This window comes from Schistocerca cancellata, chromosome 2 (assembly GCF_023864275.1).
Source record: "Schistocerca cancellata isolate TAMUIC-IGC-003103 chromosome 2, iqSchCanc2.1, whole genome shotgun sequence".
NCBI classification, from domain to species: Eukaryota; Metazoa; Arthropoda; class Insecta; order Orthoptera; family Acrididae; genus Schistocerca; species Schistocerca cancellata.
In genome coordinates, this window is record NC_064627.1 from 1,118,401,746 (window position 1) to 1,118,422,599 (window position 20,854).

The window sequence follows — 20,854 nt, forward strand, 5'->3', positions numbered from 1 at the left end:
TGTCCCCTACAAACTCCCAGAGTTTGTCGGTTTTAATACTTTTAACCCTGTATATTTGTTACTCGATGGTAGCAATTTAGCCGAAACAGATCCGTAGTGGAAGAGGGAAGAAATAAAAATCAATATCACGCAGCAGCGAGTCTGGACGCTCCTTATAAATACGTCACTCGCTGACTTGCGCTACACTGCAGGCCCTACGGGACATAAACAACACTGGTGTGTACCATGTGGTCAATCTTAGCCGTATTGCTGTTGAAGGTATCTTTCTTCCTGTAATCTTCCCAACAGTTTTGAAATCAGGTTTCAGACGGATTTCAATCTTCCATCACTTTCTTCCTTCCATTTGGATCATCAGTAACGAGGGGACTTGAAAAGTAAGTCACACATTATTATGGCAGCCCAAGTAACTTTAACTGAGTGTTGCACTGCCTTCAAAGTGACACCGATTCATAAGACTATTTTTCAACATAATCGCCAAATCTCTGTAAACACGGTCGGACGTTCTACCAACTCTTCAATTCCTCGACGGCAGAAATCCACTCGTTGTCACAGAGCCATTAGAAACCCACTGCGTGAACGTCCTCATCGCTGAGAAATCTGTCACCTAAGACGTTCTTTCTGTTTGGTGAAAAGACGGAGATCGCATGGGAAAAAAACTATACTTCTCGATTAGCATCATCCACGTCTCTGTGCCCTTTGTCAAGTAGTTGGCTCCATTTCGGTATGACTGTACGCGACATGCCGTTTGATCCATGTAACGCCAGAATTTCACCGTCAGTAGGTATACAATGTAAAAGTTTTGCTCACAAGAACGCTACTGAGCCATGTACCTTAAGTTTTGAGCCCGTTTACAGCTGCTGCGCCATTTCAGTCTATCGATACAGCAGCAGAACTGTTTTTGCAGGAAACTTGAAATGTATACTGTCTTCCAACGACGTGCCACTCTTGTTGCGCAATGGTCTTAGGGTGGAACAAGTGTAGCTTGCTTTCTGAAGCGTGAACGATCTTTCTCTTTTATTGACATATGCTTATCACAAATTAAAAAACATATTTCTTTGCTTTTCTATAAAATATGACATGTTGCTACAACAAGTAGTGTAGAGAAATCATAACTTACTGTACCGAGAATGTATAAAGTATTTGAGGAGTAATACAAGGGATCTTCGATAAAGACTGAAATTAACTGTATAGAACCCGAGCATTGAGTGGAACACTACATGCCAAAATCCTCAGACAATCACAGCGTAGTACTTTCCGCTCTGTCAGTTGAGTTGGAACAGCGAATCGAATCACATTCTTCGAATACAATGGCATGCTGTACATTAATACTGTTCCAAGAGCTGCTACATACAGGTCCTGAGTCAACTGATGGAGGACCAACGTTCCAAAGAAAAGGAAGAAACTGTTGGATGATGGAAGCTGCTTAACCATAATGCCATGCATCTCTTTGCCCAGATGGTGCTAGAGCTTTTGACCAAAAAAGGCGTTTCTACGGTGTCTTATACTCCTTACTGACCAGTCCTGACGCCAAGTGCGACAGTTTTAAATGCCTCACTGCCAGAAAGGACCTTAAGAGTCGTCGGTTTGTTAATGAAACCTTAGTAGTGAAAGGTTTAGAGGCGATTTTTAAGTGTATGAAAAAATCAGCTTCACTACACTTTCCAAAAGTGAGAACGGTGATTGGATAAGTGCATCGCAATAAGTGGGAAGAGTATTAAAGGTAAGAGAAGTTTGAAGTTATCCTCTTCTGAAATCAATTTAGGAAATGAATGCCTTCTTTATTTTACCTCCCTCAATCATAGTAATCATTAAACAGCAATATTAGAGTAAACTGCGTACTTTAAGAAAAGTAGGGTGTATAGTTTCACGTATTTTCAACTGTAGAAACAGTTCTATTCCGAAATTATAAAATATAAGTAGTGATACCAAATTACATAAAAATCCATTAACGAAGTAGTATTTCCCACAAGCGACAGATCTTGAATATTTCTGAGGGGTTTGGATTGCGAACGAATGACTTAAGAATTTGCACTTCTGTTTTAGCTTTTGAGTCGCGTGTATGGCCCCTGTTGCCAAAGTGAACGACGCGGTGTTGTGGTTTACGCCCTGGACTCACATTTTGGAATATTGAGGTTTAAACCGTTAGCTAGTCTTCACGATTCCGATTTGCCGTGGTCTTTTCACTAGATTAGTGAGAATGTTAGAACGGTTCCTTTGAATTCGTGCCCCCATCCTTGTCCAAACGAACTTGCATGAATTCGAGTGAACAATATTGTTGTTAGTGAGTAGCAAGGTCATTAATACCGAATGAGTTAAAGAAAATGCTGGAGTATTAGATCCACATTCATTTCGTTTCTGAGGAGTCGACGAGTGAAATATTGTTGTTGGTTTCTACCAGTTCTGTGATCATTTATCGTCCCGAAGATACAGTTTGGTAGCTGCCTTCTGCTTGCTAATGGAATAATGACGTAGTATGTTTCATAAGGAGTATCATTAACAACTGCATTTTCGCAATGCATAGAAATGCGACCCTGCTATAACGTGAAGAAAAGCATAAGTTATCGTATATAACAATAGGCTTATCAACGCGAGAAACCACTAAGGAGCAGACTAGGAGCTGTTGAGATGGAACCAGCGACTCCTGTGTGGGCAAGAAACATTGAGAAAATGTGAGTGGCGGAACGAATTTGGCATTAGCGTAGGACTTGGGCACAAACTGCTATGACTACTCTACATGGTGTTACAAAAAGGTACGGCCAAACTTTCAGGAAACATTCCTCACACACAAAGAAAGAAAATATGTTATGTGCACATGTGTCCGGAAACGCTTACTTTCCATGTTAGAGCTCATTTTATTACTTCTCTTCAAATCACATTAATCATGGAATGGAAACACACAGCAACAGAACGTACCAGCGTGACTTCAAACACTTTGTTACAGGAAATGTTCAAAATGTCCTCCGTTAGCGAGGATACATGCATCCACCCTCCGCCGCATGGAATCCCTGATGCGCTGATGCAGCCCTGGAGAATGGCGTATTGTATCACAGCTGTCTACAATACGAGCACGAAGAGTCTCTACATTTGATACCGAGGTTGCGTAGACAAGAGCTTTCAAATGCCCCCATAAATGAAAGTCAAGAGAGTTGAGGTCAGGAGAGCGTGGAGGCCATGGAATTGGTCCGCCTCTACCAATCCATCGGTCACCGGATCTGTTGTTGAGAAGCGTACGAACACTTGGACTGAAATGTGCAGGAGCTCCATCGTTCATGAACCACATGTTGTATCGTACTTGTAAAGGCACATGTAGAGTATCCCGTATTACATCATGATAACGTGCTCCATTGAGCGTAGGTGGAATAACTTACTGACGAAACTAAAATGAGCTCTAACATGGAAATTAAGCGTTTCCGGACACATGCCCACATAACATCTTTTCTTTATTTGTGTGTGAGGAATGTTTCCTGAAAGTTTGGCCGTACCTTTTTGTAACACCCTGTATAGTATTGCGTACAGAGTAAAGCAATTTATAACTCAATATTTTACTAACGATAATATTTTACTAACGAAAAAATTTTACTAACATACCACAACGTTCTCTTTATGAGCTCAGCAAAAAAATTGTTGTTCCTTTTTTAAAATATTAATCCAGTTACGCTACGCTGGTGCATGTCCTACTAAATGATTGTTCGAGAGTAAACCAGGTCTCAAGAACTCGGTAAACGTTACGGGCTTAATCTGTCAAAATGTTGACTTTACTCACTCGGAATAATCGTATTCAGGTCATTGCCGGGCAGTTATTCAGAACAAGGACGGTGGCAGAGTTACAAGCGGCGTTTATCCGATAAAACTGTAACAGTTGAGAATCTCTGAAGGAGCGGCCGCTAGGTTTAAGTAGCATTTATTAAAAGCCGGTGTTGGCAGTATTTTAAGTCTGGAGGGGTGCCTGCGCTGGAATACGCCTCTGACGTCACTGTGGCGGCAGTTAAATGCGATCCTCTGCATGTACTTTACCAACAGCAGGAAGTTGCCGTCTGGTTGTAACTCACCGGGCGCTTTGTGTTCCGTGACTTGGACGGTCACTCCGACAAAAATATCACAGCGTTTTGGAAAAGACCTTCATTGCTTCGAAGGAAGTTACTAAGAGATGACTGCTGCAGCTAGGGAGGCTATACAGTTAATTTTATCTTTTGCATTGGCATAAAACGTATGATAAAATATACCTTCTGAAAATCATCATCTCAAAGTTATAACATCTGAATCAGTTATCGACAGTCGAGCCTCAGTTGAAATAAACTCACGATGCGGAACTTAACGTGGAGTGACTTAAGTCGTCATTCAGAAACAATCATACACTGTACTACAAATGGTGCACGGATTCGAAAGTTACTGACAGGGGCAAAACTGTGTGGCAAATTCGGAGTCTAACTCAAACCTTTCTTAGCAACGGTTCGGGTTCGATTCATAGTCCGGCACACAATTCTGGTACGTCGAGAAGCTCCAATGCGGAACACCAAGACTGTCGCAATAATGCCACTGGGAAATTTCGTCGTTCGAAATAACTGAAAGGAAATTTTTGTCTTCGTAGTCGCATCTTCATTTTTAAAACTGTCTGTACATCCTCTCTAGGAAATTCAAGATAAAACATTATTTTTAAAACTGAATTTTTGTTCGTACTATAATTTGTTTATACTTTTCTATTTAAGCAAATACGGCTATTGAAAGAGGAAAAAAGTAATATCAGCAGGCAAAGACTATGATATGTGAAATAGATTACCTGAAACATTTCCAGATATGAAAATGTTTGCACATCTTAGGAAGGAATGGAGGACAGAGAAAAATTACTTAAAAGAATGTGGCTCAAAAGATAAGTATCCCTCAGAAATACGACATTCCGCTTAAAATCAGTGACCGGATGATTACAACATTCTGTTTATTTTTGATACAATCACTTTTTGTGGTGCAGTCATAATCGATTTCGGCTCACAGTGCTCATTTCGGATGTTATAGGCGGCATATAGTGAACAAACGTTCGTGAGTTGTCAAACTGTTACACAAGGCAAGATTGTTTATTCACCAAGTGCCGCCCACAGCATCTGAACATGGCCACTGTGGATCGAAACCGATTATGATTGTGCCATAAAAAGTGATTGTGTCACAAATAAACATAACTTTATAATAGCAACGATTGTTATTCCGCCGTCGTACCCCAATGATGACGGCGACCTACCGACGCTCCTACCTCTGTTCTCAGCTTCATTACATGACATGATCTCACAGCTCTCCGGGCCGTTGATGACGGTCATCAAAACCGGTGTTCATCGGAGGTGAGGGTATCATCTGGAGTGCCCCAGGGAACTGTGGTAGGTCCGCTGTTGTTTTCTACCTACATAAATGATCTTTTGGATAGGGTGGATAGCAATGTGCGGCTGTTTGCTGATGATGCTGTGGTGTACGGGAAGGTGTCGTCGTTGAGTGATTCTAGGAGGATACAAGATGACTTGGACAGGATTTGTGATTGGTGTAAAGAATGGCAGCTAACTCTAAATATAGATAAATGTAAATTAATGCAGATGAATAGAAAAAAGAATACTGTAATGTTTGAATACTCCATTAGTAGTGTAGCGCTTGACACAGTCACGTCGATTAAATATTTGTGCGTAACATTGCAGAGCGATATGAAGTGGGACAAGCATGTAATGGCAGTTGTGGGGAAGGCGGATAGTCGTCTTCGGATCATTGGTAGAATCTTGGGAAGATGTGGTTCATCTGTAAAGGAGGCCGCTTATAAAACACTAAAACGACCTATTCTTGAGTACTGCTCGAGCGTTTGGGATCCCTATCAGGTCGGATTGAGGGAGGACATAGAGGAAATTCAGAGGCGGGCTGCTAGATTTGTTACTAGTAGGTTTGATCATCACGCGCGAGTGTTACGGAAATGCTTCAGGAACTCGGGTGGGAGTCTCTAGAGGAAAGGAGGCGTTCTTAGTGAATCGTTACTGAGGAAATTTAGAGAAACAGCATTTGAGGCTGACTGCACTTCAATTTTACTGCCTCCAACTTATATTTCGCGGAAAGACCACGAAGATAAGATAAGAGAGATTAGGGCTCGTACAGAGGCATATAGGCAGTCATTTTTCCATCGTTCTGTTTGGGAGTAGAACAGGGAGAGAAGATGCTAGTTGTGGTACGAGGTACCCTCCGCCACGAACCGCATGGTGCCCCGGCAACTGTTCCAGCAGTCAGCGGGCGGTCGAGAGGTTGTGGGGGGGGGGGGGGGGGAAGGGGGAGGTCTGTGACAGTTATGAACCTCCCCCCGCAAGAACATTTTACTAGAAGCGTAACAATAACACGTAACAATTTCCAAGTTTCTTAGGTAATTTTCGCGAAAGAAAGTAGCATGAAAACAGTCTAACATGGCAAGGAGTTCTAGAAAATCCCAGAAATAAAAAGATATGGGAAATCAGTCTTGTCCTACACGTCACGAAACAGTACGAAACCAAACTCTTTACACCTCAAACTCGACTGTGTGTGTATATCTTGGTGGGATGGAAGCAAGGAGAAACGTAGTTAACTAATTATTGGATGCCTCACAGTAATCAATTCATTTGAGGATTTAAAAGAGAAGAAACTAGCAAATATGTTCATTAATACGGAAACTAATGTGTGAATGTGAGCAATGTGCAACTCAGTGCCTTCATAAATTCTTCATCTGGGGATGTATAAGTTCTGTTTAAGACACGTTTTCAATTATTCATTTGAGGATGAGAAGATTAGTGTTTAACGTCCCGTCGTCAACGAGGTCATTAGAGACGGGACACAAGCTCGGATTAGGGAAGAATGGCGAAGCAAAGCGGCCGTGCCCTTACATCCCGGCATTTGTCTGAAGCGGTTTAGGTAAATCACGGGAAACCTAAATCAGCATGGCCGGACGCAGGTTTCAACCGTCGTCCTGCCGAATGCGAGTCCAGTGTGTTAACCACTGCGCCATCTCGCTCGATTTCTTGCATCGGAACCAGCCAGTATGGAAGAGCTTGCAGGCTGACCGGCAGCAGAGGACAGGATAGCCAGTTAAATGTGCTTAGCCACTGGCTGGCCACGCGTGCTGTCAATAAATTCGACACTACTCCTGAGTCTGCACGCAGGACTGGGAAACTACAGGGCGTTGGGTCAGCCGCGCGGGATTAGCAGAGCGGTCCAGGGCGCTGCAGTCATGGACTGTGCGGCTGGTCCCGGCGGAGGTTCGAGTCCTCTCGCGGGCATGGGTGTGTGTGTTTGTCCTTAGGGTAATTTAAGTTAAGTAGCGTGTAAGCTTAGGGACTGATGACCTTAGCAGTTAAGTCCCATAAGATTTCACATACATTTGAACATTTTTGATTTGGCGTCGGGTAAGACAGTACAGCAAGGAAAGATCCCCTACTAAAGAAAAAGAAGAGATACATCAATTTCTTGACCATAGGCAGAAGCGCCTGAAAGAAACCACATTGGTCTCATTTGTAATTTCCACATTCGCATAGCCTTAGTATACCGACCTGTGTTCACAATCGTGCTACTAAGAGAAATTCTGGTAATAGTGAATGCACAATTAGATTTTATAGCCGGCCGCGGTGGTCTAGTGGTTCTAGGCGCGCAGTCCGGAACCACGGGACTGCTACGGTCGCAGGTTCGAATCCTGCCTCGGGCATGGATGTGTGTGATGTCCTTAGGTTAGTTAGGTTTAAGTAGTTCTAGGTTCTAGGGGACTGATGACCACAGAAGTTAAGTCCCATAGTGCTCAGAGCCATTTGAACCATTTTTTAGATTTTATATCGTGAAAATTCTTCTTCTCGTAAGTTAACGCTTGCGAGATGTACTATGCGTAAATGTAATCATTTTGTATACACTACCTGATCAAAAATATCCGCACACCTATTATTGGATAGTAATATGGCCTGCGTTCACCCTTCGCCTTCGAGACTGTTTGAAATCTGCTGAGGAGTCTTTTGGAGAAGTATCTGAAAGTCTGCGAAGGAACCGAAACTAGAGAAGGCAGTGTTATTAGACGCTGGGGTCCGTAGTGACATCGACGTTCAAACTCATCCCATAGCTGTTCAATTGAGTTGAGGCGGGGACTCTGGGCAGGCCAGCCCACTTCAGGAATCTACATCTACATCTACGTGATTACTCTGCTATTCACAATAAAGCGCCTGTCAGAGGGTTCAATGAACCACCTTCAAGCTGTCTCTCTACCGAACCACTCTCCAACGGCACGCGGGAAAAACGAGCATTTAAATTTTTCTGTGCGAGCTCTGATTTCTCTTAGTTTATCGTGATGATCATTTCTCCCTATGTAGGTGGGTGCCAACAGAATGTTTTCGCAATCGGAGGAGAAAACTGGTGATTGAAATTTCATGAGAAGATCCCGTAGAAACGAAAAACGCCTTTGTTTTAATGATTGCCACTCCAATTCACGTATCATGTCTGTGACACTATCTCCTCTATTTCGCGATAATACAAAACGAGCTGGCCTTCTTTGTACTTTTTCGATGTCATCCGTCAATACCACCTGATGCCGATCCCACATCGCACAGCAATACTCCAGAATAGGGCGGACAAGCGTGATGTAAGCAGTCTCTTTAGTAGACCTGTTGCACCTTCTGGCAATGAATTGCAGTCTTTGGTTTGCTCTACCCACAATATTATTTAAGTGATCGTTCCAATTTAGGATATTTGTAATTGTAATCTCTAAGAATTTATCTGAATTTACAGCCTTCAGATTTGTGTGACTTACCGCGTAATCGAAATTTAGCTGATTTCCTTTAGTACTCTTGTGAATAACTTCGCACTTTTCTTTATTCGGGGTCAATTGCCATTTTTCGCACCGTACAGATATCTTATCTAAATCATTCTACAATTCGTTTTGGTCATGTGATGACTTTACAAGACGGTAAATGACAGCATCATCTGCAAACAGTCTAAGACGGCTACTCAGATTGTCTCCTATGTCGTTAATATAGATCAGGAACAGTAGAGGGCCTGTAACACTTCCTTGGGGAACGCCGGATGTTGCTTCTGTTTTACGCGATGACTTTCCATGTATTACGACGAACTGTGACCTTTCTGACAGGAAACCACGAATCCAGTCGCACAACTGAGGCGATACTCCGTAGGCACGCAGTTTGGTTAGAAGACGCTTGTCAGGAACGGTGTCGAAAGTCTTCTGGAAATCTAAAAATATGGAATCAATTTGACATCCCCTGTCGATAACACTTATTGCTGTCCACAAGCAACTGCTTCACGGATTTTGGCTTATGTCTGACTGTATTGTGATGTTGACACAAATACAGGTAGTCGGCATCTCCGATCCGGCTGGCTCTGAGCACTATGCGACTTAACTTCTGAGGTCATCAGTCGCCTAGAACTTAGAACTAATTAAACCTAACTAACCTAAGGACATCACACACATCCATGCCCGAGGCAGCATTCGAACCTGCGACCGTAGCGGTCACGCGGTTCCAGACTGAAGCGCCTTTACCCGCACGGCCACACCGGCCGGCATCTCCGATCCATTCCTCTATCACACGCAGCGCATAGCGCCATAAATGTGTCCGTATCAGTCCGCACTTAGTGTGTCTTACCTCAGTAAGAGGACCATAGCGTAGCCAGTAAACACAGCTGCATACCGTAACAGAAAGTCTTCTATATTTCACTGTAGGCACTATACATATCGGCAGATTATGTTCTCTAGGCATTCGCCAACCTCAAACCTTGCGTCGAATGTGACAGGGTGTAACATGATTCATCAGTTCAGATCACTCTTTTCCAACTATCCGTTATCCAACACAACCTCAGGCGTCACAACAGAAGTCTGTGGCTTACGCGGAGCTACTACATGTTTGCACTCCAGTCTTTCTAACGTAGTCACTGTGCTAGCTGGACGACTGGCGGCCCTTTGCAGACCACGAGGGCTTCCTTTCAGTGATATAACACCGTTTTTTTACAACCAATCTCGACAATACTCGACGGTCCCTGAGCGGCAGCACACGAGGTCTCACTGGTCTTGGTTTAGATGTGGCTGTTGGACCGCGTTTCCACTTCACAACTGCATCGCCAGTAGTCGCCTTCAACACCTTTACAAGGGTTGAAATGTCGCTAGTTCCAAGTCACTGAGCTCTCGTGACCGACCCATTTTCTATTACAGCTTCTCTACTGTAATTGTCCTGTGGTGTGGCCGAGCGGTTCTAGGCGCTACCGTCTGGAACAGCGCGACCGCTACGGTCGCAGGTTCGAATCCTGCCTCGGGCATGGATGTGTGTGATGTCCTTAGGTTAGTTAGGTTTAAGTAGTTCTAAGTTCTAGGGGACTGATGACCTCAGATGTTAAGTCCCATAGTGCTCAGAGCCATTTTTTTTGTAAATGTCGTGTGACTAGGGTCTCCCGTCGGGTAGACCGTTCGCCGGGTGCAAGTCTTTCGATTTGAAGCCACTTCGGCGACTTGCGCGTCGATGGGGATGAAGTGATGGTGATGAGGACAACACAACACCCAGTCTCTGAGCGGAGAAAAGCTCCGACCCAGCCGGGAATCTAACCCTGGCCTTTAGGATTGGCATTCTGTCGCGCTGACCACTCGACTACCGGGGGCGGACGCTTCTCTACTGGCAACACAATACTCACCATCTTCTTTCATACCGGCGGACGCACGTCTCGTGGCATATAGTGGTCAGTTCTGTATTACGTAGGGGTATCCGGATATTTTCAACATACAGTGTAAATCTGAGGAGAGGTGAAAAAAAAAATTGGTCAGGTGTGAGTACAATCCTCGGACGGAGGGTTGCGTACAAACTGAATTATGTGTATAGACAGTGTATCCATTCCGGCTTCGGTAATATCGACGCCTTTTTCCTGTCATCGACGTTGATACTGACAGGATATCGATCTCATAGATCCCAACACTTTCGAGAATGTTTCAGTATTAAGTTAGAAATCGGATAAAAAATACAAAAGAAACGATTTTTCCCGTGACGTAATTACAAATTAACAATTTTCTAATTTCATTTTCTTTATTTTCACAGTGAAATCTTTCTTCTTGTTAAATTTCATGATTCTATGTCAAGGAAAGGCCCTAAAGGTCTTAGTGAGTTTCTGAGTATGAAAATATGTGACATAAATGATCGTATCCTTTTACTGCATTAACTTAAAAGATTTCAATAAGTGACAAAAATTTCAACTTGATGTGTCTTATTCAGATAAAGGGGTCTTAAAAGACGGACGGACAGACAAAAGGTGTGGTAACAAGTGACAAAAAAAATTTTTCGTATAATGTAATTACAAATTAACAATTTTCGAATTTTTTCCTTTCGTTTGCTTCTTCGCAAATTTCATGATTGTAGTCGGATAGACGGAAAACAAAGTGATCTTATAAGGGTTTCGCTTTTACCGGTTGACGTATTCGACCCTAAAAACTATCCCCCCTCCCCCCCCCCCCCGCGCTTTCCACAACCCACTCCTAGGACCACACCTGCCAACAATGAACACTACAGGCCATTAAAATTGCTACATCAGAAATGCAGATGATAAACGGGTATTCATTGGAGAAATATATTATACCAGAACTGAAATGTGATTACATTATCAGGCGATTTGGGTGCGTAGATCCTGAGAAATCAGGACCCAGAACAACCACCTCTGGCCGTAATAACGGCCTTGATACGCCTGGGCATTGAGTCAAACAGAGCTTGGATGGCGTGTACAGGTACAGCTGCCCATGCAGCTTCAACACGATACCAGAGTTCATCAAGAGTAGTGACTGGCGTATTGTGACGAGCCAGTTGCTCGGCCACCATTGACCAGACGTTTTCAATTGGTGAGAGATCCGGAGAATGTGCTGGCCAGGGCAGCAGTCGAACATTTTCTGTATCCAGAAAGGCTGGAAAAAAACTGGAACATGCGGTCGTGCAAAAATGTAGGGTTTCGCAGAGATCGGATAAAGGGTAGAGGCACAGGTCGTAATATATCTGAAATGTAACGTCCACTGTTCAAAGTGCCGTCAATGCGAACAAGAGGTGACAGAGACGTGTAACCAATGGCACCCCATAACATCACGCCGGGTGATACGTCAGTATGGCGATGACGAATACACGCTTCCAATGTGCGTTCACCGCGAAGTCACGAAACATGCGCGACCATCATGATGCTGTAAACAGAACCTGGATTCATCCGAAAAAAAAAACACGTTTTGCCCAGGTTCGTCGATGAGTACACCATCGCCGGCGCTCCTGTCTGTGATGCAGCGTCAAGGGTAACCGCAGCCATGGTCTCCGAGCTGATAGTCCATGCTGCTGCAAGCGTGGTCGAACTGTTCGTGCAGATGGTTGTTGTCTTGCAAACGTCCCCATCTGTTGACTCATGGATCGAGATGTGGCTGCACGATCCGTTACAGCCATGCGGATAAGATGCCTGTCATCTCGACTGGTAGTGATACGAGGCCGTCGGGATCTAGCACGGCGTTCCGTATTACCCTCCTGAACCCACCGATTCCGTATTCTGCTAACAGTCATTGCATCTCGACCGACGCGAGCAGCAATGTCGCGATACGATAAACCGCAATCGCGATAGGCTACAATCCGACCTTTATCAAAGTCGGAAACGTGATGGTAGGCATTTCTCCTCCCCACACGAGGAATCACTACAACGTTTCACCAGGCAACGCCGGTCAACTGCTGTTTGTGTATGGGAAATCGGTTACAAACTTTCCTCATGTCAGCACGTTGTAGGTGTCGCCCCCGGCGCCAACCTTGTGTGAATGCCCTGAGAAACTAATCATCTGCATATCACAGTATCTTCTTCCTGTCGGTTAAATTTCGCGTCTGTAGCACGTCATCGTGTTGGTGTAGCAATTTTAATGGGCAGTAGTGTAATACACGCCCGCATCTCGTGGTCGTGCGGCAGCGTTCTCGCTTCCCACGCCCGGGTTCCCGGGTTCGATTCCCGGCGGGGTCAGGGATTTTCCCTGCCTCGTGATGGCTGGGTGTTGTGTGCTGTCCTTAGGTTAGTTAGGTTTAAGTAGTTCTAAGTTCTAGGGGACTGATGACCGTAGATGTTAAGTCCCATAGTGCTGAGAGCCATTTGAACCATTTTGTAATACACTTGGCAGTCTCGGGGAAGATCATCAGGTTTTGTGTGCGGTAGTGAGACCTGCTCTTCGCTTAAGCGTGAAGGGGAGCGCTAGGAACGGGCGAGATCGCTGGAGTTTCCAGCAGCGCCAGCGCCAGCTGCGGCCCGCCAGCCCGCAGGCGCCGCGGCGAGCGCTTTGTGTACGCGCCGCCAGCAGCCCGTCCAGGCAGGAAGCGACGCCGGGCGCCGGGGTGGCGACGGCGGCGGCCGCGGGCCACGTCCACGCCGCCGTCCCACAGCGTCTCCGAAATAGACGCCGGCCGCCCAGCTTTCCGCGAATCGTCCCGATCGAGCTGGGCGCCGCCTGCCGTCACCCCGGGCCGCAGACCGGCGTCCGTCAGCCGAGCGCTCGGCGCCTCGACGGGTGGGCTGGTGCTGTCTTCTCACCTCCCGATGCTGGGGACCACTGCGGACTGTCCTGCATCCGTCACAAGTGCTGCCAGCCGGTCACTGTGTCCGAAGCTCCAACGGTCAGGTCTACATTCACGTTACACATGTGCCTATATCACTCAATGCACAGATTTAAGTCGCCTTTTCACGTCCGTCTGTATATGCAGGCTAATCTCTGGAAATGTTGTACGGATTTTTATATATATATATATATATATATATATATATATATATATATATATATATATATATTTGGAGGTCGTGTTGGCTAAAGTTTGCTCTATGATAGCCCGTGTTTTGTTGTCTACTTTGTATTCTGCTAGAATTTTGAAGAGAGTTTTCCGGTCGATAGAGTCGCATATATATATATATATATATATATATATATATATATATATATGTGTGTGTGTGTGTGTGTGTGCGACTCGCATATATATATATATATATATATATATATATATATATATATATATATATATATATATATGCGACTCTATCGACCGGAAAACTCTCTTCAAAATTCTAGCAGAATACAAAGTAGACAACAAAACACGGGCTATCATAGAGCAAACTTTAGCCAACACGAGCTCCAAAGTAAAGTTCTGTGGGGAACTATCAGAGCCCTTTGAAATTCGCACAGGTGTCCGACAAGGCGATGGCCTCTCACCTCTCTTCAATCTGGTGTTGGATAAGGTCATAAAGGAATGGGAAACATCACAACAGGGGATAACCTTAGGAAACCTACAGATTAAATGCCTGGCTTTTGCAGACGATTTGGCGATTGTCACGAAAGGTATAAGGGAAACAAAAGACGCTATTGAAAAACTGCACGAAATCGCTTCCAAAACTGGACTGCAGTTCTCTTACGAAAAGACACAGTTTATGAGCACAAAGAAACTCTCATCTCTGAACACAAAGTATGGCACGATTTACAAAACGGCAAACTTCAAATACCTCGGTGAAACACTACAAATGAGTGGACATAACAGAGACTCAAACGAAGAAAGAAAGACTAAACTGCACAAGGCATACAAACTAGTGTGGAATCATTACAACAAGAAGTCTATCTCACAAAAAGCCAAATTACGCCATCACGACACGGTCGTGCTCCCCGAGCCACTATATGCAGCAGAGACCACACTAATCCTACGTCATACACGTATCAGACAATTAGAAAAAGTAGAACGGAAAATACTTAGGAAAATATTTGGCGCAACTAACAACAATGGAAAATGGATCAAGAAACCTACAGAGGAACTATACAAACATACAGAGACAATCACAGAAAATATTGGAAAACGCAGACTACAATTCTATGTCATTAAGGTCGATAAGTGAGGGGGAGGTTACATGGTCTTCACTAATACACCGCGCAACACAATTAACGGAAAAGTTTTCACAAACTCTTTAACTCTCTCATTTGAACGCATTAGTTTGAAATTTGGCTCAAGGCTAGATTCAATCTCTCATCTTAATAGTGCAAAAATATGGTGGCTTGTAAACCTCGGGTTCAGCATGCTTAAAGTTCCAAGGAACATGCGAAAAAAGGCGAGAGTTCGGAGGTTCGCGTGGAGCGTAATGTAGGTTGTTGGTGTCACACTGGCACCAAATTTCACCGCAGTTCTGTCCAGTAACATCGTGCATGTGTCACTCGGTAAGAAGATGGTCACACCCCCTCTTACCCACATTTCACCCTGCTTTTGGTGTCTCTGCTGTCGCCAAAACTGTGACATCCAGCGTCAAAATCATGCGGTGTTCTTATGGATGGCCCAGAAAACATTTCAGGTACAAAAAATGTTCAAATGTGTGTGAAATCTTATGGGACTTAACTGCTAAGCTCATCAGTCCCTAAGCTTACACACTACTTAACCTACATTATCCTAAGGACAAACACACACAGCCATGCCCGAGGGAGGACTCGAACCTCCGCCGGGTTCAGTCGCACAGTCCATGACTGCAGCGCCTAAGACCGTTCGGCTAATCCCACGCGGCTTTGAGGTACAAAATGGTTCAAATGTCTCTGAGAACTATGGGACTTAACAGTTGAGGTCATCAGTCCCCTAGAATTTAGAACTACTTCTACCTAACTAACCTAAGGACATCACACACATCCATGCCCGGAGCAGGATTCGAACCTGCGACCGTAACGGTAGCACAGTTCCAGACTGAAGCGCCTAGAACCGCTTGGCCACTCTGGCCGGCCATTGCAGGTACACCTCTTTTAGAATCTACACAAAGGAGCTGGTGTAAAGGTTTTCAATGAAACCACCCCTTCCCTTGGGCGTTGATTCCCAAACATTTCGAGTTCGAAAACGTTAGTTCCTAATTCGATGAGCAAGAGGACGACGTTCTTGACAACATTCGACAGATCTGAACTCTCCCCTCCCCCCCCACACACGCCCCAGGCGTTCAACCCTACTCTAAGGACATCGTGGACTACAAACCTTTTGAATGTGTTCTGACCTGTTTGGAGTATAATTGCAAGCACAATTTTTGCTTTCGCATACAGAGTGGATCCAAAAAGAGCAGTTAAAAACCATTCTAAGTGTGGTGTCACCGCCAGACACCACACTTGCTAGGTGGTAGCTTTAAATCGGCCCTGGTCCATTAGTACATGTCGGACCTGCGTGTCGCCACTGTCAGTAATTGCAGACAGAGCGCCACCACACGGCAGGTCTAGAGAGACGTACTAGGACTCGTCGCAGTTGTACGACGACTTTGCTAGCGACTACACTGACGAAGCCTTTCTCTCATTTGCCGAGAGACAGTTAGAATAGCCTTCAGCTAAGTCCATGGCTACGACCTAGCAAGGCGCCATTAACCATTTCTGGAGAGAGTCTCACTTGTATCATCAAGAATGGTGTATACAAATGATGGATTAAAGTTAAGTATTCTTGGAGCTACGTACTTTTATTTATAGCATTCAATACGTATCCTGTTCCAGACCTCACGCCCGTCTGCGTTAGATTATAGCGTGAATTTAGGCCTCCTCTATCTACAAGGTGTTGGCACATTTACCAACACATCAATAGGCGTGTGCGAGATGACAGAGAGAGAGAGAGAGAGAGAGAGAGAGAGAGAGAGAGAGAGAGAGAAAATCTGGAGTACTGAACTTTTATTCATTACAGAGATTCTTGTGCACCGCGGATTACCATCAATTCTTTGTGACGTAATAAGTTTGTTTCTTTTTGTTTGCCTATAAAATTCTGTTGGAAAGGCACGTTTCGAAACTACTTACATAAAAAATGACAGTTTTAGAATCTTGCCGTTCCCATGGATGAATTTCTGCCGGCGACAACGGATACTCAGTGGGACCGCGTATGCCATGAAAGCAAACGTGCAGATCAAATGGTTCAAATGGCTCTGAGCACTATAGGACTTAACCTGAGGTCATCAGTCCCATAGAACTTAGAACTACTTAAACCTAACTAACCTAAGGACATCACACACATCCATGCCCGAGGCAGGATTCGAACCTGCGACCGTAGCAGTCGCGCGGTTCCGGACTGTAGCGCCTAGAACCGTTCAGCCACTGGTTTTGTATCTCCCCAGCATTTGTCATCTGTGAGTTTACCCTACAGATATCTTCAGATATAAACAACGGTCAGCCACATTTCCTACATCATAAAATGTAAAATAATTACGCGAATCGTGTGTACGCATATTTACAACTAGTTTTCTTCTAAGCCGAACATACACTACTGGCCATTAAAATTGCTACACCAAGAAGAAATGCAGATGACAAACAGGTATTTATTGGACAAAAATATTATACTAGAACTGACATGAGATTACATTTTCACGCAATTTGGGTACATAGATCCTGAGAAATCAGTACCCAGAACAACCACCTCTGGCCGTAATAACGGCCTTCATACGCCTGGTCGTTGAGTCAAACAGAACTTGGGGATGACGTGTATAGGTACAGCTACCGATGCAGCTTCAACACGATACCACAGTTCATCAAGAGTAGTGACTGGCGTATTGTGACGAACCTGTTGCTCGGCCACCATTGACCAGACATTTTCAATTGGTGAGAGATCTGGAGAATGTGCTGGCCAGGGCAGCAGTCGAACATTTTTTGTATCCAGAAAGGCCCGTACATGACCTGCAACATGCGGTCGTACATTATCCTGCTTAAATGTAGGGTTTCGCAGGGATCGAATGAAGGGTAGAGGCACGCGACGTAACACATCTGAAATGTAACGTTCACTGTTCAAAGTGCCGTCAATGCGAACAAGAGGTGACCGAAACTTCTAACCAATGGCACCCCATACCATCACGCCGGTGATACCCCAGTATGGCGATGACGAATATACGCTTCCAATGTGCGTTCACCGCGATGTCGCCAAACATAGATGCGACCATCATGATGCTGTAAACAGAACCTTAGATTCATCCGAAAAAATGAAGTTTTGCCATTCGTGCACCCAGGTTCGTCGTTGAGTACACCATCGCAGGCGCTCCTGTCTGTGATGCAGCGTCAAGGGTAACCGCAGCCATGGTCTCTGAGCTGATAGTCCATGCTGCTGCATACGTCGTCGAACTGTTCGTGCAGATGGTTGTTGTCTTGCAAACGTCCCCACCTGTTGACTCAGGGATCGAGACGTGGCTGCACGATCTGTTACATCCATGCGGATAAGATGCCTGCCATTTCGAGTGTTAGTGATACGAGGCCGTTGGGATCCAGCACGGCGTTCCGTATTACCCTCCTGAGCCCACCGATTCCATATTCTGCTAACAGTCATTGGATGTCGACCAACGCGAGCAGCAATGTCGCGATACGATGTGTATGAAAAAATGGTTCAAATGGCTCTGAACACTATGGGACTCAACTGCTGAGGTCATCAGTCCCCTAGAACTTAGAACTACCTAAACCTAACTAACCTAAGGACATCACACACAGCCATGCCCCAGGCAGGATTCGAACCTGCGACCGTAGCGGACGCGTGGTTTCAGACTGTAGCGCCTAGAACCGCTCGGCCACTTCCGCCGGTGATGTGTATGAGAAATCGGTTGAGAACTTTCCTCATGTCAGTACGTTGTAAGTGTCGCCACCGGCGCCAACCTTGTGTGAGTGCTCTGAAAAGCTAATCAATTGCATATCATAGCACCTTCTTCCTGTCGGTTAAATTTCGCGTCTGTAGCACGTCATCGTGGTGGTGTAGCAATTTTAATGGCCAGTAGTGTATAAGCAAATAGACTGTTGTGAATTCAGTTCCTTACCTATTCTAAGAAGAATGAACATTGCGGATAATATTGTTTCACAAATTATCTGGAAAATATTAGCCGCTGAGTAAAATAAATTATTTTCGCTGTCAATGTACTTGTAGGATGATAATTGAAAATATATAACTTGGTAAAAACGGTTTATCCACATACGTGAATGTCATAGGCACATCATGTACTTATTTTTCGTTGGCTTTTATAGTTAGAGGGATCAAAATGATACTCGTCCATTTCTTTTAGGTCTATAAGAATGACGTAGGTGGCATAGTTCCACGGCAGATGAAGTTCAGGCAGGTCCTGAAATGAACTGCCAGGAAGAGGTTACAGAACAAGAAGCCGAAAGGTTAGAATTTTGAGGAAACACTCATGCAGATGATGTAGCTACTATCACTATCGATTCAAACTCTACTACAGTAACTGATAATAGTGTTGGTAACACAGTGTCAAGTGGACCAGTGGGTGAAACGTCTAGTACAGGTGCAGCAGGCAGCGTAGACTGTCTACCAGTGCTTAAACAAGCATTTTACAAAAGTCGTGAAACTGAGTCTGACGCTGAAGCAACTGCATATTTAGAGTTATATGCGTGGCGTGAAGTCGGTTGTGAACCGCATTCCTCTGAGGTACGTCTTCCTCCTGGTTACTTACGTCTACTAACAGAAGCTGACTTCGATTTTTTCTTTCCAGTGAAACTGCCATGTATGATTTTGTGCTCCTGATTAATTGGTATGTATTTTTACCACCCCGTAACTCATTGTGGATTTCGAAATAGATAGTAAATTGGGCAGTTTTACTTATTACTATTCCCAAAGAGTACGTAAAGACTGTACTTCATTGATATGCTGTCTAACCATTTTGACACTTACAGGGAAAAGGTTACTTTCACGAGAGTAACGGGTGAGTCCCTACATTGCTCGCTCAGCAGCGGCTGTTGTAAATTTGTATGTATATCTTCAAGACGTAATTGAGATGTCGGTATATCTATTTGGTTTCTCTGAATATTTAAAGTCTCTGACATTCTCACATTGCTTCAATAATCATTGTGCCCGTTGCACTGTTTTCACAAATTTGATATCCCCCATTCGTTTTAACTCATGCAAACCCACAATACTAGCAGTATCCCAGCACCATAGTCTGGGAGTTTTGTAACTTGCATTTTGTATGAACGCTCATCCCTTTTATAATACGCAAGCTATAAAGCGTACCAATCTTTTTACTCAATCGAATCCGTTGTGATCACCCAGTTTCATAGCCCAGTACTTGTTTGAAGTGAAAGCGTGACTGATGCGAGTGACTAAGGAATCGTTGAAGTTTTACTGGCACCACACTCAACGCATCGAAGTAGACAGCCGACTTCACCTGCGTCATGCACACCGTCACAATCATCTCCTGAGACAACTGTCGATACCAGCAGCCCCAAGCAGTGCAGCGGTGGCCACTGAACCTGAATCTCAAGCAATGTTTAGTCAGGCGTATTTTTAATGTAGTAGTATTTGTAACGCGCTATTCATTTACTTAGAAAATACAACTAGCGAAGAATATGCAATACAGTATCCGATCAATAGTAACCGGACACCCCTATGTAATACAGAATTGATCACTAGGTGTCAGGAGAGGTGGACCTTGTAATGGTCGCCTGGTCGTAGATATTGCTAATTGCTATAATCGCACTATTTCACTCCCATTTACGGAGCTTGTTAGCACTTGATATTAGGTTGGCGCCATTAAAATGCATTGTGTTGTGGTAATCGCTGCTACTTGCTGGATCGCTGCTGTGTCTCGATGCTGATGCTGGCTCTAAATCTGGTTGTCTAGGGTTAAAAACATGAGGTCCCGTGTTTTTTATGTGCTTTTGATGATAAAGAACGAGCGAAACCAACAAATATGTAAACTTCAAATCTTTATTATTCTGGTGGCCATCTTAATTCCACTGTCCACCAAAGACCATGACTCAACACAAAGTAGTACTTCCGTTACATGTTCTTTGCATTGTTTATCCACCTCAAACAATAACACACAAACACACTTTACCAAAGTGACATTCCGACTGCCCCCCGACCGTTCTTGCTGCTTGTATTTATAACAT

The 20,854-nt window shown here is 44.4% G+C and overlaps 1 protein-coding gene across 1 annotated transcript in view; it reads right to left on the reverse strand.

Moving 5' to 3' along the window:
* The window catches only part of LOC126163160 (inward rectifier potassium channel 4-like), a 717,192-nt gene that overhangs the window by 656,890 nt on the left and 39,448 nt on the right, over window positions 1-20,854 (reverse strand). The window lies entirely within an intron of this gene.